The following is a 27,740-nucleotide window of genomic DNA, read 5'->3' on the forward strand; positions in this document are numbered from 1 at the left end:
TTGCCATGGGTTTGTATAGGCCTGAAATAATTGATGTCTCAGTGTAATGAGAGACCTTAATGTCAAGGGAAGCATTACAAGTCCATAAAGGTAAACTTATACAAGCAATGTTACAAAATTGAAATAGTCCCAGTGCCTAAATGAAACCCACAAACGAGTAAATGTGCCTATATCCCATATATAACATTATAAGCCATGGAGAGTCACCTACCCATGTACCTTTTTGACATTTAACAAAAAGGAGGGAAAAACCACAGTGAAATAAGTCATGCTACAGCTCTTGGCAGGGAACAAAAGGAGATCCATTTTTAAAGGGCATGAAAGTAATTTTTCTAAATTCCAAAGTGGGCTAAGGAGGAAATTTTAGAAGAAAAACAACAACAACAAAGGAGTTTCAGGGTATACTACTGAGAAGTTGCACCAAGAAATGTATTGTCCAAACCCTGTCATCACACAACGTAAGTCCAAGCTAGCTTCTCTAGTGCCCAGACATGATATAAGCCTATGAATACTAAGACAGAGTACATAGTAAATGAGCCTAATATGTTAAGTGGATAAAGTACTTTCTATATAATATCTTGGGCTATCAACCACTGGTACCTAATGTTTTCCAGTGGAGTAAGGACATTGAAATCTTGAGGTTTTCCTGCATGTTTGCAAGGTTGTTGGTAGTGAGTCCATTTAACTATTGTGCCAACTTTTCATTTTAGTTCCAGACATGAACATTATTTCAATTGTAATATAAGTACATGTAGTGATACTCTCTTTACTATACACTGTTTATTAAACTGCATATAAATGTATTCTGCCCATTTCAGTGCATCGCCTCTTGTGTGAGATTAACTCAGGCAGTATTGGTAAGCTGTTCAAAGGGGGTTGAAATCAATCCTAAGGCACCTAACTGATTTACAGCATTGTGGATCAGGTCCCAGATCAATCATTGCTTTAAAAAAAAAAAAAAAAAAAAAAAAAAAAGGAAGTGCAGTAGGCTTTTCAATTTCAAAGATAAAATAAATCCTCCAGTCTTTTTTGCATATGCTTCTGAGCCCTGTCCATGTCCAACTTACATATTAGGGCATATATATCACTCACATGCCTTGGTTTCCTCAGAAAAGAAATGATCACATGACCAAGCCTGAAACTACAGCTGTTTTTTAAAAAGGTTTTTTCTCTAGATTCCCAGGGAAATAGGGTCATACACTGCAATATATACCTAAAATCAGGTTACACATACTATATATTATGAAGGTATGGGTTTTCTTTTTTTAAATATAAAGTAAACTGAATGCTACATTACAATAGCCTTCTTTTAGTTCTGTACTAGTCTGTGTGTGAGAAGGTTTTTTTTCAGTAACATCAAGTATTTAAGTAGCTACACCTTAATGTTTTTTCTTCAATGTTTGACTCCTTCCCCTGTTCAGGTCTTTTTTAAATATCCATGAATAAACCACGCCCTTCCTCTGTTCAGATCTTTTTAAAATATCCATTAATAAACCATGGTACCCAACACAGTACTTGATTCTATACTCTGTAAGAAATTCTTATAAGTATTAAAACCAAGGCACCTATGGTCAGTTCAATCTAGCCAAGCAAGAAGGAGGTAATAAGGTCCAAAGAAGGTTTGACAAAGACCAGGATTAGCACATCCATCAGTCTGAAATGGTCAGCCACTGTAACTTTTAATAAATAATTGAATGAATTGACTGAAAAAGAAATGACCAGAAAAGGTGTAATGTCTTTTCATAGCCATGCGGAAAATAGAGTTGGGTCTTTCTCCATCTTTGGGGTTAGGACAGAGAATAGAGGATGCATCATCTGATAAAATTTTGTAATTGCTGAATGGAAAGCTAATGTTATGCACTTGCCAGTGCATAAATTACTCCCAAAATGCAGAAAGCACAGTCTTTTAGACAGGTTTAATTATTTTAATTCAACAGACAGAGGATAAGTGAGGGACAAATATGAGTTTGTTGACCCATAAGAGACTGGGCAAAGCTTATATGGTGGGAAACATTGTTCATTTAAAAACAAATTCTTGCTTCCACATCAGTGACGGCAGTATGGAGTTCTTGGAGAGAGTTTTTCCTCTTTGCTTCTTGGCTTTTATATACAAATAAAAGAGCAACATGAATGAGGAACATGGACTCCATGAATTTTGGGAGACTTTTTTAGGTTTTTGGCAATGGCTGCATGTACGTTACCTGTATTTATGGCCAGCTCCCTTCCAGTATCATTTCAGTGACTGGAAGCTGTACATATCATGCTAATGCAAATCTGTGGTTCTTCTGCTCGAATTGTAATATAGTTTTGAAGGAATAGTACTAGTAAAGGGCCATGGCTAATAGGAAACATAAAAAGAGCAATATCTAATCCAAAATAAGTAGAATACATGAGGCAACAAGGAAAATATGTCAAAGTTAGCAAAAAAAAGGGGAAACAGAGCTAATATAAGTTTCTATTGTGGAGTTCCTAGCAAATATTGTGTTTAAAAAATGAAACCAACTTACAGCAAGACAAAAAGAAGCAGAAATCTCCAGTGAAGACCTAGAAAGGAACAGTTTTTAAGAAGGAGTTTATAGGATAATATGGATACAAGTGAGAGTAAAAATAAAATCTACAGTGGAGGTGGGAGAAGTATCAACAGAAAACACAGAAACCATCTCTGCAGAGTCAGAGTGCCCATAGCAGGTAGGCGTACACTCAGAAAAGTATGGAGACGCAGGGCTTTTCTGGAATTAGGTACACTAAATCACCACCCTGAAAATAGATAATTGCTGTTTCTCTCAGCTTCTCCACAGATTGCTTTGCTACTTTGAGATCTAAACTCTGAAAGGATACCCACACTCCAGTCAGCTGATTTTACATACTTTTCAGCTCCATCAGTTCTTCATGAACCCTCTTATCTTCAGAGTTTTTGAAGCGCATAGCTAGAGGTACTAAATCACATTTGGAAAAAAAATAATATATATTTTCCTGTGCCATGTAGCCCTAACGTGCTGATGATACAGAGCTCTCAGTGAAAATACAACTTGCAAAATGGACACTTTTGCCTTAGAAAGAACTTTTTCTCTGTTTCAATCTCTCTAAGATGGTGGATGTACTAAAGAAGCGTAAGTGGTGTTCACAGACCTGCAGAGGGTTACCCTATATGTTTAGTTCTTCTCCTGTTCTTATAAAAGGTGCTGCCAAAAGTCTTCCTGTGAAAATATAAGTAGAACATAGTTAAGCAAAAATGAATGTCTTGGGCATTGTATAACAAAGACTAAACCAAAAACAAAACTCTATACCAAAACACGACATATTCTTCTTTCTAATGACACACCATTTATTTACTAAGGACAGAATTTTCAAGAGAAAAAAGACAATTCAATTTGAAAAACCTATTTTGAAAAACTGGAAGTCATATAGCTGTGTTGCCAGTGTACTGGCATGTCTGTAAAAACTGTATCTGAAGGTTCATGACTGAAATGCAGTGACAAAAACAGAGAAGAAACACCTGGGCAAATATTGCAAATTATAAGAAATTCAAGACTATTTTAGAAACCATCAAATGCCAATTACTTAACGTTCATTTTTGTTTCAGATCTCTGTAATTCGGATGCATTTAAAAATCAAGATAAACGAGTTAATCAATTCTTGATTATAAAGCAGAAAGACTTTTCTTTGTAAGTCACCAGATGGGAAAACATGCAATGTCATATATTCTATACCTCTGCATGAAGAAATCTGTTTTATTTTGTTTGGCGGACTGAACTGCTAAATTTTCTTACTCTCTACAGCTGTTCTTTTCCAAAAGAAGTGGCTAAGTAATGATAGAAATGAGCTAAAGAGCATAGAATCAGAATAGCTAGTCAGCCTTATACATGGCTGACTGAGTATGTGAGAGGGAAAAAGAAAAAATAAGAATGCATGTGTTTGTGCTTTATTGTTATAAGAAACAAAGTAAAGCATGATTTGTATTAGGACTTTTGTACTTGATTTGACTGCGTTTAAAAAGCGATTCTGAGATCATGGCAACCTAAATATAGAGATGTTTACTAAAGATGAAAAAGATTTATTTTTAATCTAAAGCAAAACATGACAGGGTGGAATAAGTTTTAATTTACAGCACTGATAGAGCCAAGCTGCAGTGCATGTGGTAATGATTAACACTTGAGTAAAAGTTGTTAAATTAATACCTTTGATAATACTCTTAAAATTACTTTGAATCCAAAATATTTGCACGAGCTCCTTGATATTTGATATATCATTAAGACACAAAAGTCTTGATACCTTTTTTCAGGGGTGAATTCCAAGTATAAGATGGTTCTTAGGTTTACTGATAGAAAACACAACTTCAATTTACTCAACTGGGTAATGGATATGTATCAGCTCTTCTGGAAATGTCTTATTTGTCTGCAAGATTTATGTGGATCTCCCTGAATGTCCTAGTAGTGCCAGAACATCCCAGACTGCTACTGAGGAAACAGTAGGTAGTCCCAAAATTGGGCACTTCCCAATAGGCTTCTACCACTGCAGGGTAAGCTGGGAATAACACAAGAATTTTGGACTCCATTTAAAAACACCTGCACTTCATTGGATCACTTGGATTCCTGCCAAAATCAATGCAGATTTAAGAGTCCAAAAACACAGTTCATCTTACCATAAAGAAAATTAAACATCTGGTAAGATAAATCACACTTTAAAAATCACTGACTCTTCTGCGTACATCCGCACTGATTACAAATGAAACCTTGGATAACTAGCTCAGTCAGAAATTGAAATTATAAACACCTGATAATAGGTAAAACCTAATGATACATATTGTGAGTCCAGCCAAAACACTAATTTCTGGCAGCAAGAGTTTCTGGAAAGACATAGTCACAGTTTCATCTATTTAGATAAGCCTGGCATCATGATCACCATGGTCTTAAGGTTTGACAGATGCTAAAGCACCTAAGTACAATCCATTTATTTTAGTTTCTTATATGATCATTTTGAGTTGTACAAAGAGGAGGTGTTGTTTGCTTAAAAACAGTGAGTTTAAACAAAGAGTACATGAGCATCCCCAGCAACTTACCACAGATGGAGATGGAACATGGTAAAACTAGGAAGACTTTTAAAGATGCAGAAAAGATGCATTGACAGAACTCCTGACCCAGCAGCGGAATGAGATCATGAGCCACCTCCTCCAAAGGACTGCAGGAGGGGGTGGATGTTTAAGAAGTTCCTAAGCAGCCTTGTAAAGGTTGTGGGCCATCAGATTCCTGAGCAAGCACATAGGGTTTCAGGGAGAAGCTTGGTAAGTCTCCTGAGTTTTGCAAGGATTGAGGAGATCTCCAACATGCTGCTGGGGAGTATACATTTTATAGCCTTGTGTAACTGTTAAGATCTATGGAAAAAGGGCTGTAGCAGCTTTCATTTCCACACACCCCACCCCACCCCCCCAATTAGCAAGCCATGAATATAGGGATTTCAAATAAATTTAACTTTTTGGGGTTTTAAGAATGACTGGTTTTGCTAATGGTAGTGTTCTTGTCCTGAATTCACTGCTATGTGTGACCGACTTTAGCTCTGAGGTGATTAAAGGCATTTATTTTCTCCCTCTCCTCTGGTGAGGGATTTAACTATAAAAGACTGTGCCAGCTACTAACAGAGCAGTAGCAATGTTATCAAATGAGATAAGCATCACTTTTTTTCCTGTCATATTTATATCTCTTGCAAACTTAAGGCAGTCAAACCCTTACACTGTTTAAAGTTAAATTTTATGTGTGCTTATAGTGTAATATCTTACATTTGGAGAGGGAAAGTTTCTAAAGTGAGAAATGCCTCTCATCATTTCTGAAGACAGACAAGCCTTTGAAGAAACAGGTTTTTGAAGTCAGTGTTTAATAATCTGAAAAAATCATGAAAATGCTGTGAATTCAGCACAGGAACATTGTACATAAAAGTTACTTCAATTTTTTTAAAACCTCTCTCTCAGCCTGAAATAAAAAGGTTCAAAAGTTCATCTCAGTGACAATGTGTAATTAAAGACCCAAAAGTCTGGATGATTGAAATACTCTGGGGTGCAAATTTGCAGAGAAACACTGGAAGACAGCCTTTACTGAGGTATTTTAAAGACTGATTATCTGCTCCTATATACAGAGGCAGGAATAACAAGTTATAAGAAACCACAATGGAACAAGTAAAGAGATTTCTTCATACTATTTTTAATGCTCCAAAAATATCTGTTTCGGGGTCACCTCAAGTTTCAGCAAAGGATTTCTCTAAGAATATTCATATTATCACAGTTTTAGAGAACCCAGATCTGTTTTGGCACTGTACAAACCTTACAAAAAAAGGCAATCCCTCCCCAGAAGCACTTCCAATCCAGTCCTGAAAAGAGAAAAACAGTGACTTGAAAGGAATCACTAGGGTCACTCCATTAGTCATCAGCAGTGCCAAGAATAGAAACCAGGTTTTCTCATTCCCTGCCTCAGTCCCAATTTGTTAGGCTATATTGCTTTCCGGTCATAATGGTTGCGGTGACAGTACATAATAATATAAAACGGTTTTCTCTTTTCAACCCCTTTGTCCTTCCCCAGAGTAAGGTTTGCGTACTTCACTTCAGGTCTTCAATACTTAAAATGTAATTATTTCCATTTTACTTTAAAGATACCATCACAGCACTACTCTCATATTCGAAATGTTGCACCAAGCTGCAACGGTCCCTTTCCAGTACCTCCTGAGCTAAATAGGAAGAAAATTGCTATCCTCTTCACTTCAAGTCATATTTTCCTTTGATTTACTAATCCATTTTGTTTTATCAGCTACCTGAGTCCCCATTTGAAACCACTTTTACGAAGTAATTGTTTTCAGTGAGAAAAATGCATTTTACAAATTCTAAGCCTTTCACAGAAATAGGGAAAAATTAAATTGGATAGGGTAGTCATGATTTTTGTCTAGAAAAAATAAAGATTGTTGCTGCTCAGAGGATCAGAGATCACAAACAAAAATGAAATCGTATGCTGAAGAAAGCTATATTCTAGTTTCAGAACACCAATAAAAATCAAGGACGTAAATTAATTTCTGAAAAATTAACCAACCCTAACCACTTACTGTACACAATACAGTGGAAGCCATAATTCCTTAAGCTGCTGTAGTTCAGTAATGAAATGTTGCAGTTGTCTGCATAAAAAAATGTATGCTAATATGAAATGAAATTGCTCAGCTGTTTGAATGCAAATAATGTAATATTGCTCCTTACTTCTAAAGCAACATTCCTAACCAAATAAACTGGCCTTTATCTATTGAGAATTCCAACAAGCAAGGTGATTTTTTTAAATAAGACCAGCCAGTGATAATGTTTTCTTAGCATTATCTTACACTTTCTCACTGAACAGTGAAGTCAGAGATGATGATTTTCTCTACTGGTGTTTGTATTGATCAAATTAAATTCTTCAGTACACCTTATTATGTACACAAGTACTCGTGCTTTATCTGTATGTGGAGTTTGTCCTTCTTACAGAATTACTACATAGGAGCTCTACAAGGAGGATAAACAGTAATAATGGAGTTTGTGGTTTTTCCTAAACACATATAATGAACTTCAGTCAAAATTGTGATGGGAGTCAGCAATCAGGCACCAAGACACCCTTTCACAGCCTGCACCGAGCATGGCATTGACCCTGTTCAAAGAGCAATTGAAGAGTCTGGGCAGCTGAAAACCCCAAAGAGAAAGAGGTGATTCTGACAGGCTTTGCCTCTGCCAGGGTTGAAATGTATACATTCTGATGGCAAAGCAACTCCTACAAAGCTTTCGGTGGTCAAAATCATTTTACTGAATTCTATATAATGCAGGGTTAAGTTCTCCATAGGATCTACCCAAACAGCTAAAGAGTTTACATTTTGTAATATGAGTATATGTATTATAAACAAAGGAAGTATAGCTTTTCAAATAGTTCTGGGCAAAATATCGATATCACTTGTTATGGGGCAAAGACCACTTATGAGGCAAATTCAGTGAAGGGCCATACCAGGCATCTTTGCAGCAAGTTTGTATTCCTCCTTCTCTCACTTTCTGACACTCCACTATGCCCTTTAAAACCTACTCACTCTTATTCTACCCATATGCGTCTACCATAATGTGATTAACTTTCATCTGAGGGTATATACCAGAAGCAAACCTAAATCAGTGGTAGATTACATCCATGAGCAAATATTTGCTCCATTAACTCTGGTAAGGATTAGAAGTGCTTGGGCATCAGGAGTCTTACTATTTTTGAGAAACAGGGCTTTTTTGGTCCTTTAAAGGTCAAATTCAGTCTGATAGTAGAGAACACAAATTCCAAAGTTTGCAGAGAATGCTCCCAATTTCCTGACCTTTGAATCTGTGAGCTGTTCAAGTACCACAGCTGATCTCAGTTTTATTTGCAGCCTGTAGGAAGAGGTGTGGGTTTCACCTATTTTAAGCAGAGGGTATTGTACTTGACCCCATCCCCACTTACAGAATAACATGAACTCATCAATTTTGAACAGAAAATTCATGAGTAAATCCTCCAGGTGCCTATCAGTTGTAGTACCACTATGTACATTGTGATAACTCTGGTTTTTGAAAATGGAATTATAAAACAGTTCATCAGAATATAAAATCCTTTTCTTCCTGTATGTATATGGCGGGGGGGGGGGGGGGGGGGGGGGTTGGAGGAGTAAAATCTGTAGACTGAAAAACTGACTATATTTGTCTGTTAGGCATTCATTCCATATTGCATTTATTGCCTTGGCCACAGGGATGTGTAGCTGCTAAACCAGTTGGCGCATTCAGTTTGCTGGGCCAATTGATTGCTCTTCTCAGAAAATGCATAGTGAATTACGCTTGCAATGTAGCATAATTTTATTGCTGCTTTGCTGAGGCAGTTAAACATTTGTTTAATACCTATTCATGCCAAATTCTATGGAATAGCTTGTAAAACACTATAAAACATATAATACAGTTTAAGAGTGCTATTGTACCTTTCGTTTAATATTCATGTGTGCATTATTTTGAGTTTTTCTATTGGACTTTCAACACTTAAAGGGCCCTTATAAGAAAGATGGGGACAGACTTTTTTGTAGGGTCTGTAGTGATTGGAGAAGGGGTAATGGTTTTAAACTAAAAGAGAGTAGATTTAGACTAGATATAAGGAAGAAAATTTTTATGATGATGGTGATGAAACACTGGAACAGGCTGCCGAGAGAGGTGGTAGATGCCCCATTGCTGGAAACATTCAAGGTCAGGTTGGCTGGGGCTCTGAGCAACCTGATCTAGTTGAAGATGTCCCTGCTTATTGCAGGGGGGGTTGGACTAGATGACCTTTAAAGGTTCCTTCCAATCCAGACTATTCTATGATTCTAAGATTCTATGATTCTATGATTTAGAACACAGCACTGTTTTCTTGTTTCTTAACTTCTTATTCTAGTGACTCACATCCGTACTATTGTCTATACAACACCAAAGATTTGTGCATTTGTGTTTCTTTGAAAGTGATCAGGTCAAAAACATAATGAAGAGCTTTTATAGCATATTAAAGGTAATTTTTACAATGCAAAAATGGGAATAGGTTGTCATTTTTACAGGTTTCACTAACCTAAACCATAACATTGTGGTTTATGAAAATGAACTTATTACAGATCATGCACTAATGTGCATGTTTGTATTCACTTATAACATCTTGATAAAGTAGAGATGAAAGTTACACTTTCAAATATTCTCTTCTCAGCAGTATTCAAGGACAGGTTGTACAAATGGGAACAAATATTTATGTTAAAACTGCAATATGTAAAATGAATTCCATTCATCTGTGAACTCGCAATAAAGATGGATCATGTATAGAAGTGCCTCATACAGAAAGTGAATAAATTATAAGCTATAATGGGAATACCGTGAGCTCATATGACTCTGCTGTAAAATATTTATGATAAAGTTATATCTCTAACATTTTATTGGACTTCTAAGACCAATTTAAAGTTTGTCTCAAATTTTCTCTCCATGTTTTAAGACATGAGCTCTGGGCAGAGAAGATGTAATCTCAACTGTGTGGGAATAAATTTAGTTTCTGTGCTGAAGATGATCCACCTTCATTAAACCACAGGCCTACCAAATAATTAAACTGACAAAATGGAAACAAGGTATTATACTATATATATATATATATATACATTTCTGTTTGCATGTATGTATATGTACTTATATACACACATATGGCTATTAGCTCTTTTGAATAATGAAATATTAAATGCTGGTATAGGTGATATGGAAAGAGCATACAGAAAGAAGAACACACAGAAACACATACTGGGGGACAGGATGCCTCAGTGCAGTGAAACATAGGACTACTTCCCACAGAGCAACCCTCACATTGCTCTGTGAGAAGAAACTTCACTTCAAAATGATGTTGAAGAGACAATGAGGCACATTGGCAATAAAGACAGATTAAACATGTCACTTCTTTTATAATTCACTGGCTTTTTTTTTTTTTTTGACCTGTACAACCCTCAGAAAACAGCTAAGGATTTTGGTCTCCTTCTGTATCTTCCCCTCCAGACCCACCAGCTTCTTCCTCTTCCTCTCTGTGTATCACCCACCCACCCACCCACATACACACACACGTGTACAGGTAGGGATCCTTCAGACATTTGCAGCTTTATGTGATTAGCTGTGACAACCTGTGAAAAGCTCAACCAGTTGCTCAGTAAGGGGCTGTAAAGAGGCCCTGACCATACTATGCCGTAATAAACATTTATCTTACCGATGCGAGGCACAGTCCTTCCAGAGGCTTTGAAGAAACAAACAAAAGGTAGATACCTAATGAAAGAGTATCAACGGAGAGGATCTTAGAAAGAGTGTGTTCCTCTCCTATCTGCCCTAGTGAGGGTGGAAAAGCGTGGCTGTGCATGGAGAAAGGGGACTGGGGATGGTGGGAAACACTGGTCACTCCAAACATCACACAGGAAGAACCTCTGACTTCTCCCCTCTCCAGAAATTCTCAGCCCAGACCTCTCTCCCACAGCTGGCTATGAAGTTGTAAAAGGGAATCATATCATAAAAAGCAGGAGATAGCGTGTCCTCTGCGCCAGCCCATGACCTGGAAGTCTATCCCAGAGTACCAGAAAATAAATTTACGGGAGATAGAAGGTATTCTGTAATTCACTGTGCCATAAGTGTGTATCTAAACACATTGATTCGCCTCTCTTTAAACCAACTCAAAGCCCTGTGACACATCACCTAAAAGCAGGCACTCTAGTACATTGACCATGACTGCAGTGGTTCTCCAAAGACCCTTCTTAAAGAAGTGGTCCACAAGCTGTGATTGCGCTTCAGCTGCTGTAGGAGCCTGCTCGCACTCAGGAACATCAGCTCTGATGTAAGTAAGGCTGCGCTCCACACAGCTCAGCTCGAGAAACCTCTGCAGCTCCAGGGCACAGCTTGACTGATTTTAAACCAGAGATGTGCTGGCATGCAAGTCCTGTTCATGCTGGACTGTCTGCTGCAAAGGCAGTTGATTTATTGTAAACATTCTCCTGGCTGTGGTTTACATAAGTAAAGTATGAAGAATATTCATTACCCTGAATATCCGTTCACTTTCAAGTAAAGTGTTGTTTCCTAATGCAAAAGAGGGAAAACAACCTTTAGGAACTAAATAAAAATATATGGGCACTCTTGAAGTTACAGGACACTTCATACCTTTGTGCTTTAAATGATAGGCGTCAAAGAGGAATCCTCCAAAAAATGTGAGAAAGAGGTTGCCTTGGAGAATGAAAGTCCTTTAAGGATGACTCTGCCTGGTTCAGCTGGGGTCTGGAGCGATTCTTCACACTGTGCTGCATAAATTAATGGCCACTGGTGGTTGCAGGCTGCTCTACTCCTGGTGACCTCTGAGCCATGAAGCTCTGCAGGTGTCAGCTACTGCAGAGTTATCATGAGAGACAGGAATTTTTAATGCTTTTTGTTTCACAGTTCTCTGGTATTTTTCCAGGATATTTTGCTTCAAATGAGTTTCTATTGTAAGGATGACCCTAATTCTACAGTATCAGAATAAAACTGGTCTATAGCTCATTGCTACTGTGATTATCAGGTAACAATTAGAGACAAGTAAAGTTTTGCAAAACAAGGTTATTTCTATCTGCCCTACACACAGCTACACATTTTTCATATTATATATTGTTTCCATATAAGCCTTCATTTTTAATTTGCTAGCAAGTTCTCTGTCATCAATTATTCTCCAAGCACAGGTACTTGATGGCATGACCTGGACCCAGCAGTTCATGCTCAAGACATTTTGACCTTTTCTTTTTCTTCTTTTTTTCTTGCCCCCTAAAACTCAGCCTGCATCTTCAGCAGCTGCAGGCCAATTACCTCTACTGACATTGCAAGGTGCTTATTAGGCCTCAGGTCTGACAGTCTCTGAAGGGCTCAATTAGTCATTCTACTCAATCTCATTTACTTCACAGCTTCTCTAAGCAGGAGCATCCAAATGTAAAACTTCTCAGGGCATAATAAGTAGTAGGGTTGATTTTTCAGAAAAAAAATGTAAAAATCAACTATGAGAACAGCATCTGGTTCCCAAATGCTTCTATTGATAATAGCTAGACAGTTCAGCCTCCTTTTCCAAGTACCAAGAAAACAAGAAGCTGCATTCCCTACTTGCAGGATTGCAATTATTTTGGTGTATGAGGAGGTAAAAGATCCTGCTGAAGCTTTTCCAGCAGTGGAGACATTTATATTTGTCACTGCCGTGAGTTTGCCAGTGTCTAATTAGCTACACACTCACAGTTGCCATTCCCTTCGTGCAGGTGCTCACAGATAGTCCCTCCTCTCCTTGGCTGCTTACTTTTACAAAGCTTGTAAGAATTTAATTATTTTTGAAAGCTCTGTCCACCTCTCAGATTTGAATCGCAATCAGTCCGTGAACTCAAATGTTATCAAAGGGTAAGAAAAAGAGGCTGACAATGTAATCACACAACATTTTTTTTCATTCACAATCAGGTTAGAAACCTTAAAGAAAAATCATGGAACTGGAAAGGCACGTGTTAGTTAAAGTGGAATAAGTGCCTGATAGTTAATTGGCATGCAAAGGTGAATTTGTTATCAGAAGCCAAATACTACAAAGCCCAGTGCTAACTGCATTCCTAGCCTTTGAAATTCCCATTCCTTTGGTCTACTGTGAGACAGCTGAGGATGCTTCAAACTCACTCTCGAGTTATGCAAATGATATGATTAATGCTCCAATAGCTTATAAAACAGATAAAAAAAGATACAGGTAATAATGACTGATAGCTGTCTCCATGTGGGTATTATCCTGTTATTTAACAATAATTTAGCTATAACAGGTCATGTTCTTAGATTGTTGATTGCTTTGACTATTTGATCATGAAAACCTTCACAATTCCTCCAGGTATTTTAAATCAAAACTTCCAGACGGCTCATACATAGCTAAAGATAGAAACTTCAGGTGGCTTTTTAAGAGATTAATATAACAGTACCTTTAAAGATATTGTATATACATATATATAAAAGATGTATATAAAGATAATATATATAAAGATATAATATGCATCTATATATAGTTTGTCTGCATGCCTACATACATATATATCTTTTTGCAATTCCTATTACCCAAGGGCAATGGTAGAATGTGCAATCAACATTGCAATGGTAGTCCTGGATCAAACTGATGCATACAGGCTTATGCATCATATGTGGGCTGAAATCTGTATTATTTATGGACCCAAGATACATTACACGGTATAAGAAAGGGATTTAGGACTCAGATGCTCTAAGTATTAAGGAACCAGAACTGCTTAAATTCTCATTTATAAGTGTGAAGGAGTATTATTAAATGTTGTTCAGATGAATTATCTGATTGTGGATTGTGGGGGACCCTTTGCAAGATGCTTGCACTGACTGCTAAGTAAACATTGTCCATAAAGATTTTTTCTGAGTGTCTTGCTATGATATAAAGTAACAGTAATCAGACTGTAGATTGTGTTCAGCTATAGACATACTTGAAGCGCTAGCAATGGCTTATGCCCAGAAATCATTGTTACAGTAAGTTACAGACACTTTGTAAAATCCATCATCATTTCTAATACCTTGGAATAAGATAGAATGTAAATCACTTAAGAAATTATCTAAGCAAACATTTTTCCATTTCCTGAAAAGAATGCAACATTGCCTAGTTTTCCCCTTTCCTGAAACAGTACATTGTACTTTTCAAACTTGCTTCCAAGTCTGGAGAAAGGTAAGCTTAGGCAGGCTTTAGCTCTGATTATTCTGCAAAAAGATAGTTCAGTATCACCTTTTATGAAATGTGAATTATGGGTTCAAAAATTCAATTTGCAGCTATCTTCAGCAGATAATGGGAACCATCTGGACTGATTGGTATGGAAATCAAAACTAATTGATCCTGCCATTTTACAGCCTTTTACAGAACATGAAAATAGACAAGATAATATTATGCTTTCTAGAGTTAATCAAAACTGTACTTCAATTTACTCAGGGGTAGGCTATTGAAAACGTTGGCATTATATTATACACAGTTAAAAAATCTAGATTCACAAAGCCCAAAGAAATTCTGTTTCTTAAGTAATGGACTCTGTTGCCAAAGGGTGACCAAATAACTCTAAAAGAAAGTGAAAATAAAATGACTGTACATTTCTTGCTCTCCAGGTACTTTCTCTCCAGGTTTTTTCCTCTCCATCTCCCTCTTTGCCTAGATCTCTTCCATATCTTCCCGGTCAACAGCTCTCCACTGAGCTCAGAAGAAAGATCTGCTGTCCTTACACAGAAACGTCCTGACGGTGAGAGATTGAATCCAAAGGCAGCAGTCAGCCTGTGAAGATCACAACGTAGTTTCAGGGCTGCAGATCGCTGTCTCCTTGGGGAGCTGACCACTCTGTGTGTCCTAGTCTGGGAAGGGAGAGCACAGTGGGGCTCCACTCTGACTGAGCTTTATCACACCAACAAAACACCTGAAATGATTCAAACAGTAGAAGTTCTAGAAAAGAAATATATTCATGTTGGAATAAGAAGACCAGAAAGAGAAAGAGGTTTATGGTTGAATAAATGTTGCCATATCCTGTTAAGAGGCAGGACTAACGGGTAAAGCTACAGATTTCTTAAACCCCTGAAAAATCATGTATGTGAGAAAAATCTTTTTTTCCTGGATGGTCTGTTTTTTAAGAAGGTAAATCATATCAGAAATGGTAGACTATCTTACTCAAGAGAAACTGGGAAATCACGGCTTTGAGATTGATTACTACATGTGAAATCAGTTCTCTGTTTGATAATTAAGCAGGCAGTGGTGCTAATCCTAAAACCTTCATACATATACTCAAGATGAGAAGTTAAAAAATCTAATATTTCATCCTGCCTCTTCACCTGCTGAAGAGTGGCATTTGGGCAGAGGACCCAGGCCAGACTGAGGCAAATTATTATGTATTTATGATTGCCAGCATATTGTTGTAAGGAGTATCTGAAATCCAGGCAGAATTTCTTCTTTATATTGTCCTTTGTTCCTGAAACCACTTTTTCTCATTTTGACCAGTTAATAATTTTAAAGATATCTAAATGCGCATACCTAGCTCCCCAGACTGCAGAAGATATTTTCTAATGTTATTCATGAAAGTATGTGACTTGCATTTTACCTTTGACATTGCTTACAACAACTCCTAGCTATTTTAATAAGCTTGGTATGACACTACAAAAGTTCATTCATCAGTAATCTGCAGAGCTTGAGAAAAACACTGCATTTCAGCATTGCATATAAATGAGAGAATATATAACCATGAAAAGCTAATAATCCTCAAAAGCTGAGCAATTAATCCTGATTTTTAAAAGTAGAAATGTTTGGAGACCTAAAACTCAGGCAATCCATATAAAGATTCCAAACTGTTGACATTTCTGCAAGTGCAGAAATATTTAAAAAAAAAAAAAATAAAAATCATTTCAAATACCTAATATACTCTTGAAGGCCTTAAGTGGAACTAATGACTTTTTTAAAAAAGATTTAGTCATTATCAGTCAATCAAGGTATTAATAATATGTTTTGAGAAAACATATAATAAAATGGGAAAGCAGATTCTGAAAGTAGAAGATGGGAATTTAATATCAAATTCAAAATGCAGGTGGAAGCCAAGAGATAACCACACAAATGTCTGTATTTTAAAAATCTTTACTGAATTCAGTTGACACCTGAGCATTTTAAATGTCATGTAGCCAGGTAGTTAGTGTTTGCAACCTATCATAATAAGCAATACTTTTTGTTCATTCAGTTTTGGAACAGGTTTATTTTACTAGTAACTAGAAATTCCTTGATTTTGTCATTCTAAGGCAGTCTGGTAAATTCAAATACAGCTTGTACTTGCAGTTCCTATTTGGCTCAGGAAATACTGTGAAGCAGATATTCAGATGTTACTTGTTTTAAAAAAAAAAAAAGGAAATATCCACTACAAAAATTACAAGTGGTAATCTCCACAGTGAAAAGTATGGGCACAGGTACTAACATTCTCAAATTCAAGTATTTTTATACATTTCAAAATCATTTGTGAAAATTGTGATATTGGATGTATTTGCATTTGGGATACAATTATATAGGCCACTAGGTCTGAATGTTACAAAAATGTCATTAATACATTGTTGATTTCTTCTTTCATGAAGAAGGAAGAGTTTAGAGTAAGAGTTTTGACTCAAAGATATATATATATGTTTAACAGATATTAGGAGCAAGTACTGAAGAGCCTTCAGTTAAACATTTGTGTTTTCTGTATCTTCACAAACAGACATCTGTAAGGGGAAATATTCCTCAAACATTTAAGCACATCTTGCCCCATATTGTCAGCTTACATAAGGAATCTCACTGAAGGTAATCAGATTTCATGTCTGAATGACATGTCATGGAACCAGACCCTAAAACTGCATAGTTTTTTCAAAAAAAAATATGCAAAAAGGCATAATTTCTGAAACCCAAGATACACTTGAGAAAAAAAAAATGAATTGGGGATTCAGATGCAATATTTGCTGCTCTAAAATGGAAATAAAGACAAGATGTATTCATACAAAACTTTAAAAGATGTTATTTAGCCAAAACCAGGACCATTGTAAAATTCATAATAGATTTGCAACTAAAATGGTGCAGTTTTGCTTCTGCAGCTCTGATTACCCAGTATATTTACTGGATGGCATGTCAGGTTTTCTTAAATGGCTAAATTGACAATGGAGTGCCTCACAGTTACAGCTATGCCCGAAGTGCTAAGAATAATTCATTGACAGAAAATCTTAGGATAATGTGTCCTAATGAATAAGGAATATGGAAAATACCTCAATGAGGAGCCAGTCTTGAACTATTAAGTCAGACTTGATAGAAAATATCCACCAAATAAGATATTCTTTTTTCCCAACTGATGAAGACAAAAACTGTGTGTGTAAAAAATTCATCTAAACCAAGCTATAATAGTTTTTAAAATCCTACTAGGGAAGAAAGGTCTGTGTATGATTTTCCTTTAGTGTCTCTTCTGGATATCTGTAGCATCCAAATCAGCAAATCTCTTGTTCCAGTAGTTGGTCACATTTAGGCACCACTTAAGTTGTTTCAATTCTTTCTCTCGGAGTTCAACAGATCAGAGTAATGATGTCAGCTCCTCTCTGGCTTGAGAATAAAATACTCGTTTGAAATGAATTTCCACCTGGGTTTCGGCTAGTTCTCTGACTGAATGTCTTTGTGCATATCTAATTCTGTCCAGAATATCTCTGTGTTCTCCAGAATATGTCTGCGTTCTCCAAGGACAATCATCTTAGGTTATCCCATTAAACTCCCCACTTTTAAATTATGTCAACATTTCAATGACCAATCAGCTGATTAAAAGGAAGTGTCAAACTGGAAATAAGACTGCACTGTTATAGGAAGACAAACAGGAAACCCAGGAGATTCAAGAGTCCTAGGGCTCCAGCGCCGGTCTTCACCTGCATTTCAGTGATGTTCATTTAATGCACATTCTTGGAAAAGAATGCGTGTAAGCATAATTGAGAGAACACACTAAAAAAGCCCTGTGCTTTGGATAGCAATTAACTTTGTTATTTTATCTTAATTTAAATAGGTGAAAGTTTAAAGCATAGATCATCATCAAATGACTAATTTACAAACAACAATGAGAGAAAGAGGTTTGGTAGTGTGACGTTAGCCTTTTTTCTCCTCCTGATTAGGATGATGTTAAAATCATACAATGGGTGACGAATATAATGTATTATAATAAATATGATTAAACTATCTCCAAGCTAAAACACTCAAAAATCTTTCCCTCCTTCCTTCTGGCGTAAATCTTGATTAAAATTCAGAAGTTTCTCTTGTGCAGTTTTCTGAAGAGAAAGAAAGTAAATGGTGCTGCTCTATATTAATTAGTGACCTAGAACTCTGCTGACTGGGGAGACTGTCCTGATTTGTGGAAAGCATAAGGTCATTTACTTGATATTATTAGTTTCTAGTTTCATTTGTGTCCATCTCTGTCAGTGAACCTGGATTTTCAAGGGAGATTTAAAAAAACCCAAACAACTAACCAAAACAAAACTTATTAAGTTATCCCTTCCAGAAAGCTGCCAACTTAGATAATGCATAACCAATTTCTGTCTCCTAGCACAACTCACTGTTTTCATTCTTTCACAGATTTATGATGCTTCAGGTTCCTCTGTGTTTGGGAAACCATGCAAAGCTCAGAAGCCCCTGATTTGATAAGAGGTTTTGAACAATATTTTGCTAACTTTTGACAAGATAGTTCAGGGCTAGATCCAATAAAAATACATTATGCTTCTTCATTGTGAAGCTCTGAAAAATTGATTTTTATATTGGATTCGACCACTGGCTTGTTAAAGAAACTTAACTTGATAACAACACCCTTTATCCCCTTAGGAGGTATCACTCCATGGTAGGAGGACTGAAACAGTGCAGCATATATAAGGAACATTATCTAGCCTTGTGGGGTGAAGGAGTTATCTTGCAGCACAGCCTGAGTCACAGGGCTGTGCACTGGAATAAGAAAGCAGGGCAGAGGGTTCCTCGGGGGACAAAAGAGAAATCTTTTCCCATTCTAGGATATAAAGTAACAGCAGAGCTGTTCGGTAGCCATTTACAAGGCTAATATTCCTGTTTCCAAAGAGGCCTATTTATAAAGCCACATTTCTTTCATCATTTTCAATTGCCAGGGATACATAAAATAAATATAGACAGGGATGAACCCCTCTGATGTAGCTCACTACATCCCTCTCTTCAGCTTGGTAGTCAATATTTGTTATAGCTCTCTGCTCAGACCACTTGAGTACTCTTAATCCACTTGAAAAGGCTTGTTTGCTTTATGTTATGCTGAGATCACAATTTCTTAGAACACTGTTCCTGGTCCAAACCCCCACGTAAGTAATGCAGTTTTAAATCCATAATTATGTTCTCATCAAGGCTTCTCCATCTTTCTTCCAGACTGATGTGTTTTAATGTAATTTCTCAACATCTATTTTCTTGAAATCTGATTCCCTTGAAATGCACATTCCAAGGGAAGTGTAATGGTAAGAAACAGTGGGAAGACTCACATATTTGGTGTACTAAACTCAGAAGTAAAAACAGGATGAATGATTCAGTTTTACTTTATAAATAGCTTTGAGATCAACTTTCTAATACAGTGTTCAATGTATTTATTATCCACAGGGTATTTCTACTGTTAAAATCACTTAGGAGTGGGGCATCCCCTTGCTTTGATGTATTCATGGCACAGTGAGGAGATATGAAGAGGTATCTCTGCTTTTCCTCTCTGAGCAGCCTGACCAACCCAACTATAGATGGAAGAATAGGCTTCTGATAGTTAAATCCCTTCTCAGTTTTAGAAAACATGGTATGTTTGAGCTTTCCTGCGGAGGCAGGGGGTAGGCAAGGAAGAGTTGCCCTAGGCATAAACTGCATTTACATACTTGATTTTTAGAACAGGCATTTTAAGATTATACATGAGGCAACCCTCTGAAATGCATATGTAAAGGTTTTAAATTATTTCCAGTAGTATAACTAACAAACATACTACAACACAAGAAATTCTACTCCTCAGCTTTAAATACAGTTTACTATTAATTTTCAAATGACTAGGTGTGGAAAATTTCTTTGTTCCTCAGTACTGGAGCAATGCAGCAGGCTAAATAGCAGAACATGGGAGGACGAAACTTCAGCAAAATTTCTCCTGCCTCTATCACTATTCGCTATAGTACAGGAAGAGAAGGAAATTACCCCTGCTTGCCTGACTGCCAGGGATGCTGCAGCTTTTCCTGGCTGGATAGTCTGTTATACATGATTCTTAATACAATGACTGTCAGGCAGGATAGGTCCAAGCAAGGAAGAGGGCACAGACATGCCTCTTAAGTACCTGGTTACCACTGCCAGGAGTATGGACGTGGACATGATTTGCCCTGCAGGGATGAAGAGAGCAACAAGAGCCAGATGCCTAATGCATGTGAATATGGCTGCTGCTGCTCCTATGTAGCTGTTCTGCTGGGGCCTAAAAGCCAAGGCATTTCATGGGCGGGGGGGGGAAGAAAAAAAGAAAAGAAAAAAAAAAGAAAAAAGAAAAGAAAAAAAAAAGGCAAGTAAGTCTTGGATACACAGACACAAACACTTGCAAATTTAAATGACTAAAATCGGTGGAACAGTATCAGTTGTTCCAAGTTTATTCAAATCCTACCTGCTTTGCACGCACTCTGTATTTTGAGTATGCAAGGAATGCATTATGCTATATGTAAAGTCACACAGATCATGCAAGGCAGGAGTACAATGTTGTCTTTGAAGAAATTAAACTGTCATTAAGTTAATTTTAAACTCATACACTAAAATGAATTTATATTTTATGCTAAATTAAGAGAAAGAGTTTCTATTTCTTTTGAGACTAGTGGTGATCTTTCACAAATTCAGTTGCTGCAGAAACACTGTTTTGTGTTCAGTGTAATTCCATCAAATATACTATACTTGGGTATAATAGCTGGCAGGGTGTGAGGAAACCACTCATGAATCTTTAGTAAATTAGGTTTACTCTTTTTCTCAGAGCTACATGGATCTTGCCTGCCCTCAGCTGGATTTATGGAGGGTTCATTGAAAAGTGGTGGTGAGAAATATATTTGAAAACCAACAATATATCATGTTATATAAGAAATAATCTTTTCAACCTGGCCAATGATATTATGTTATAACTAACAGAGAACAGAGTCCTTCAGGGATTTCTGAGAGGTAAAAAACAAAGCAATAGGAGAAAGAATGAAAATGAAGAAAGGTCAAATAAAAAATAGGACTAAACAACCCAGTAAAAAAAATGGGCTTTCTGGCCTTAACTGTGCACAGGACAAAAAATACCCTCATTTCAATAGAGCTGAATGCCATATATTTTGCTATCTTCTGGATATATGAGGTCCCCTTCAGCCCCTGAGAAAAAAAAGGAAAATCACTATAGAAATAACAGAGCACTTTATGAAGCAGCAGTGGTCAGAGGCAATGTGCTGAAAAGTGCATTCACTGGGCAGTATCCAGAAAAGTAATCAAACCCGGTATATTCTTCTGTGTTAAATATGTTTCTAAAAAAAATCTGAAAATAAACAGATAAAAAGCCCAGCTAAACTGTAGTGATAATTGTCCATTCTGTTAATGAAAAATATCAGCTGCTGAGATGGTCAAATCTGGTATTTAAGAATGAAAAAGTCAGGCTTGTACTCCTTATATCTTTTCTCCTTCCCATATCTCCTTTCCTTGTTATCCTATGAAATAGTCATTTATTGATGAAGAGTGGAATTAGGAGAGAAAAACAACAAATAAATCCAAACCCAGTTATAGGTTTTATCAACTCCTTTTAGATTACTCACCCTCCACCTCCATTACTGGGTATGCTTCTGAAATCATTCTCCAACCGATGTGCTGCTATTCCTCTTATTAAGTCTCCACCTGATGTTTTCTAGTGAAATAAAGTGCTTTGTGAAACAGAGAACTTTGCTCAAAGACTTTTGAGATCCTATACCCCTGAAACCCTTTTCAGTGGTTTTGGATGTTATTTACCTTATTAAAGGTGTCACCAAAGGTCGGGCTGCTGTGTGAACAAATAATGAAATTATGAAAACCATAATTTTGTCATTGAATTAATAATTCCACTGTCTCTCCCCTATTCCTTTCTCTCCTGTCCATCTGAGATGAACGAGACAATGATATCCTCATAACCCCGTCTTTCCCCTGCAATATTTGGAAATATAATCACCTTCTGCAACTTACCTTAGGCATCAATACCTGCTCACTTGCAAAATCCCCATGATATTTCATCACTACAGCTCCTCACTGTTCCCCAAGACGTGCATGATAGATTGCATGTCAGGTAGGCAAGAACATCATCTAAGAACTCCTTCAGTCCGTCAGAAAGACATCAAGCTGGCTGACTTAAGAATAAAGAAAATCATATGCTGATAAAGTCTTGGTTACATCAAATCTCAAACAGCTTAATATATCTCTTAGTATATTCTTACACAGAAGGAGCAAAAAGAGCAGTGGAATATAACTAAGAGTTACCATACAAGTGATGCCACCATGCTTCTGTATTTCATCATCAGATTTTGTGAGGGCCACCAGGAATGTTTTTGTCCTGTCAAATTATACTTAAATTGCCTCTTATCCTTCCAGAGGTTATGTTGTCATCAGGATTCCAACATTCTGGATAAACAGAACGATGCTTGTCACTTCTCTGCCTTCCTGCAAAGACAAGATGAAGATCTTTTTCTTTCTGCTTATGTAAATTCCATGATATCTACAATATCAATAATAATAGCTACTTCTCTGACATTCCATTGGAGATGTTCAGGAAAAGGTTACAGATTAGATTTCAATTATAAGAACAACAATTGAAACACACTAAGGAAAACACTTAAAAAAGAAGATAGCAAATCTCACCTCAGAAAGTGCTTTTTCTGATCCCTCACACTCAAAAGAAGGAGCATCCAGACTACCTGATGGTCTTCTTACAATAGTGGAATAAGAAGACAAAATCAAGAGAACATCACACCCCAGTCTGATTGATTCCTCTGATGTCAGCTATAAAATTTCATAGATAAAGAGATCTTTGAGGACCATGAGGACCCCATTAGTACAAAATCACAGATACTTCTTCTCATGAAAAAAGCTGCATCGTTGCAGCCAGACAAAGAAGGTACAGGTGCAATTTTGACATAGTGGTGTTTAGTTGTTTGTAATAAGCACACAGCATTATTTAAAAGTTCCACTGTTGTCTATGTATGGACATCTTTAACATCTTTATGGACATCTGTTTAACATCTTTGTCTGTTTAACCTCTTTGTCAGCAACATGGACAGTGTCATTGAGTGTACCCTCAGCAAGTTTGCTGATGACACTAAGCTGTGTGGTGCGGCTGACACACTGGAGGGAAGGGATGCCATCCAGAGGGACCTTGACAGGCTTGAGAGGTGGGCCTGGGTGAACCTCATGAAATCCAACAAGACCAAGTGCAAGGTCCTGCACATGGGTCGGGGCAATCCCAAGCACAAATACAGGCTGGGCAATGAGTGGATTGAGTCCAGCCCTGAGGAGAAGGACTTGGGGGTGTTGGTTGACGAGCAGCTCAACATGACCCGGCAATGTGTGCTTGCAGCCCAGAAAGCCAGCCATATCCTGGGCTACATCAAAAGAAGCGTGACCAGCAGGTCGAGGGAGGTGATTCTGCCCCTCTCCTCTGCTCTTATGAGACCCCACCTGGAGTACTGCATTCAGCTCTGTAGCCGCCAACATAAGAAGACATGGACCTGTTGGAGTGAGTCCAGAGGATGGCCACAAAGCTGGTAGAGGTCTGGAGCACCTCTCCTATGAGGACAGGTTGAGAGAGTTGGGGTTGTTCAGCCATGGAGAAAAGAAGGCTCCTGGGAGACCTTATAGCAGCCTGCCGGTACCCAAAGGGGCCGCCAAGAAAGGTGGAGAGGGGCTTTTTACAAGGGCGTGTAGTGATAGGACAAGGGGTAACGGCTTTAAACTGCAAGAAAGTAGATTTAGATTATATATAAGGAAGAAGTTTTTCACCGTGGGGGTAGCGAGGCACTGGCACAGGTTGCCCAGAGAGGTTGTGGATGCCCCATCCCTGGAAGTGTTCAAGGCCAGGTTGGCTGCAGCTTTGAGCAACCTGGTCTAGTGGAAGGTGTCCCTGCGCATGGCAGGGGGGTTGGAACTAGATGATCTTTAAGGCCCCTTCCAGCCCAAACCATTCTATGATTCTATGGTTGTCGTGGTTTAACCCCAGCCAGCAACTAAGCACCATGCAGTCGCTCGCTCACAATGTTGTTTTCAGTAGCTCTCAAGCCAAAAGGCACGCACAGGGACAGAATGTAGGAACAAGGACAAATCCATGCCCAGCTTTCTTCTCAGAGGTGCTCAGCTAATATTTTCCTTTGAGAAGCCAATTGAGACAAATGCAAAAACAATATGGATGAGCCACTTGATGCACGATCAGGATAAACCCCATAGGAGAGCTACATATGCCCTCTAGTGACTGGAGGTGAACTATCCCAACGGTTACTCAAGAAGACTCATTTGCAGAGGTCAATTAACCCTTACATCCATGAATGCAGAAATGATTACTGATTGAAAGATTTTATGGGTAACCAGTATAAAAAAACAGAGACATTGATAAACCCAGGTCTGGTGAGCTTTTCCTACTATTCTGCTAAACAACTTAAGTGCTAGGTGGGAGCCTGAAATGTCCTATTTCTAAGTATGTCTGCTAACCAAGAGTTCTATGGTCCCCTCAAGTTAATTTCTTCTTTCGTTCATTAATTAGTTAATGTTTGGAAACCACTTGGAAGATTAAAAGCTCCATTTAAGTGCAATGGATTATTTATTATTATAACCTCAGCTCCTTGACTTAATCATTTAATCAGTACCAATCTGCCTCATGAGGAAGCTATCACACAAAAATTCTTTGAGAAATGGGGAAAGCAAAAAAATACAATTTGCAAAAAGAAAAAGGATTGCAGGGAAGTTTTATCACTAAGTATTCCTAAATAGCTGCTATGAAGAACTTTGTAAATGGGGGCTGGGTGCACCATTTTTTGTGTAGTTTATTTTTACAAAAATCAAAGTTGCACAAATTCTTTTTTCATGCACCATGAAATGCATTTGTAGGAAAAATTCCTATTTTGGGGCACATAAGTCTGATTATTAATTTCAAGAAAACTTTGGACAGCATAGAATTTTTAATAATAACAATAAAGTCTATATTTATTTAGCTGTGATTTAAGATAAGATGAAGTTAAATAGGTCCTTATCCTTTCCTGAAACATAGGAAAATTCTGACATTACAGAAGAGAACATATTTATTCTGACATAAGTAATTGTTAATCTGTGGACATTTCTGAAACTAGATGCTATTAAAAAATTGTATATTACTAAGATTTAAAAAAAAAATAAAAAAATACGTTTTTCAATAAGAAAACATATGGCTGAAAACCATGAGAACAATACGTTCCGATATTTTAAAAATTAAATTCCTTGATTTTTCCATCGAGAATGATACTTTCATTTGCCATTGAATTCAACTTTATCTTTTTAATGAAGAATAATGAAACAAAACATTATATTTTGAGCTAAAAATGTGGAGTCTTCTTGCTCAGAAAGAATTATTCACAATGTTATAATAAAGGCAGTAGATAAGAAAGCAATAAATCCTCAAGCCTGGTTTTCAGGAAAATTACTGAGTACAAGTATTTGGAATTTACAAACAACCCCCATTCTGCACACATTCAAGATGCAGAGACAGTTCTTAAACATATGTGGTCCTAGAAGTGGGAGGACACACTCACAGATCAACTACTGACAGTAGAGAAGGTTATTCAGTTTCTGCTGAAGTCATCAGTTAGTTGGGAAACAGGATGTTTGTCTGGAAGCAAAATATTTTACTTTGTTTATTTTTTCTTTAAACTTTGATTCACTGAGGATAAGGTTCCAACTCTTACTAATTTTCAAACAAGTCTAGTATTTATAACCTTAATATGTTGCATTCAAGGTATTTGTGTGATCCAAAATATTATTGAAATAGCTGAACACCACGATGATGTGGTCTTACTGATGTCTTTAAATAAAAAATGGAGCAGCAAGTACCTTGCCTTTATGTTGCATCATCAGCTGAAGATAGAAAGCTTCACTTCTTAATTTCTGTGGCCCTTCATTTCCTACCAAATGCAATGCCATCCTCACAGAAGCATTAAATGTTTCACAACAAGTTTTAGTGAAACAGCTTGGATTACATTCAATTACTCTTTAGTGGCTCACACTAAATCAGAAAAAGTCAGTTCAATACCAACAAACCCCTACAATATGTATGACCTATTCTTGCACTCTTTGGGATAACTTGTTTGCTGAGTTTTGCAGAAAGTGACATCACAGGAAATAACTGAAAGGCTTAAATACACACAAAAATCCATTGCAAAGAATCGCACTCTTGATGGCTGGGCAATTGGTTATTCTGTTGGGAGCCTTGTGGAAGACGACGTGTTTGAGGAGGAGTTAGTGATCTTGGACAAGCCACGTCTGCTCTATTGGGCATTGTACTTAGGGTTTAAGAAGCCCATGTGTTAGCATGAGTAGCCACTGTAAGGGAACCTGCTGGAATGCCCCGTGTCAGCCCATGCTGCGTGCTAGCAGGTGTTATGGGAGAGATAACATCCAGTCTGTCAGGAGAAGGTATATGGGTCTGATTTTTACACAAGATAAAAAGCACCACAGCGTGGGAGGGAGAAGGAACCCCTCCATGGTTGGCACCTGTGCAGCGTGCTGTGGGAAAATCCATCCAGGACCTGCCTGATGCTGCATGAAAGCAAGGTTCCTAGCATCTGAAGAGATGGAAGATTTACCCTCTATCTGTATTCCTCTTTATATTCTGTTTTATTAAAACGGCTATTTTATTAAGCCATTTGTTGCTGGGCCTTTCTCACAGAGATCCAGAAAGAATCCTCTCACCACCCCCAACACCTGTGCAGAACAGTTCTCTCTTTCATTTTGTGGCATATCACCATTATGCGATAATATCATGGTTTATGGTGTGGCACCCTAAGCCAAAAGCTTATTAGAAGGCATAAATATTATTCAATAATATATATCTGTGCAGGCTGGGAGGTATTAGGCAGCTATGTGAAGTCACTGTGGCAGCGAGTGATTACAGAAAGTCCACATAGCTTCCAGATATCTAAAGGACAGTACAAGTACATCTTGTCTGTACTGCAGCCCTTGCGGGGGGGGGGGGGGGTCACAAAGTGTTGTAAGGGCCAGTACCTCCTAGGAACAGTCTAGCTTTCCTTATTGGGACTCCACCCCTCAGCTCTCCTCAAATACCTTGCCTTTGTTCATGCCTTTTTCTCCCAACAAGTGTCCAACTTATGCCATTTAGCCTGCTGCATTGTTTGATCCTATGCCTCCGGGCCTAAAGTCATCGTCTTTCTGCATCGTCCTTCTGCACGTTCCACTGGCCACCAGACTTTCCTTCTCTAGTCTACATCTTCTATAGTGCTTTTCAGCATCTGCAGCTGGCAGTGGCCAGTTCCAAGTTAAACACCCTCCTTAGGGTTATTCATACTACATTGTTTCTAATCTCATCCCAAACAACACAGGTGTTATTCTTACAGCTTTTTAGCTGGCTTTAATAGGATTTTTTAGGAGATTACACTCACAGTATGCTGTATGGTTCTGTAATATAAA

This window comes from Accipiter gentilis, chromosome 3, assembly GCF_929443795.1.
Source record: "Accipiter gentilis chromosome 3, bAccGen1.1, whole genome shotgun sequence".
NCBI lineage: Eukaryota > Metazoa > Chordata > Aves > Accipitriformes > Accipitridae > Astur > Astur gentilis.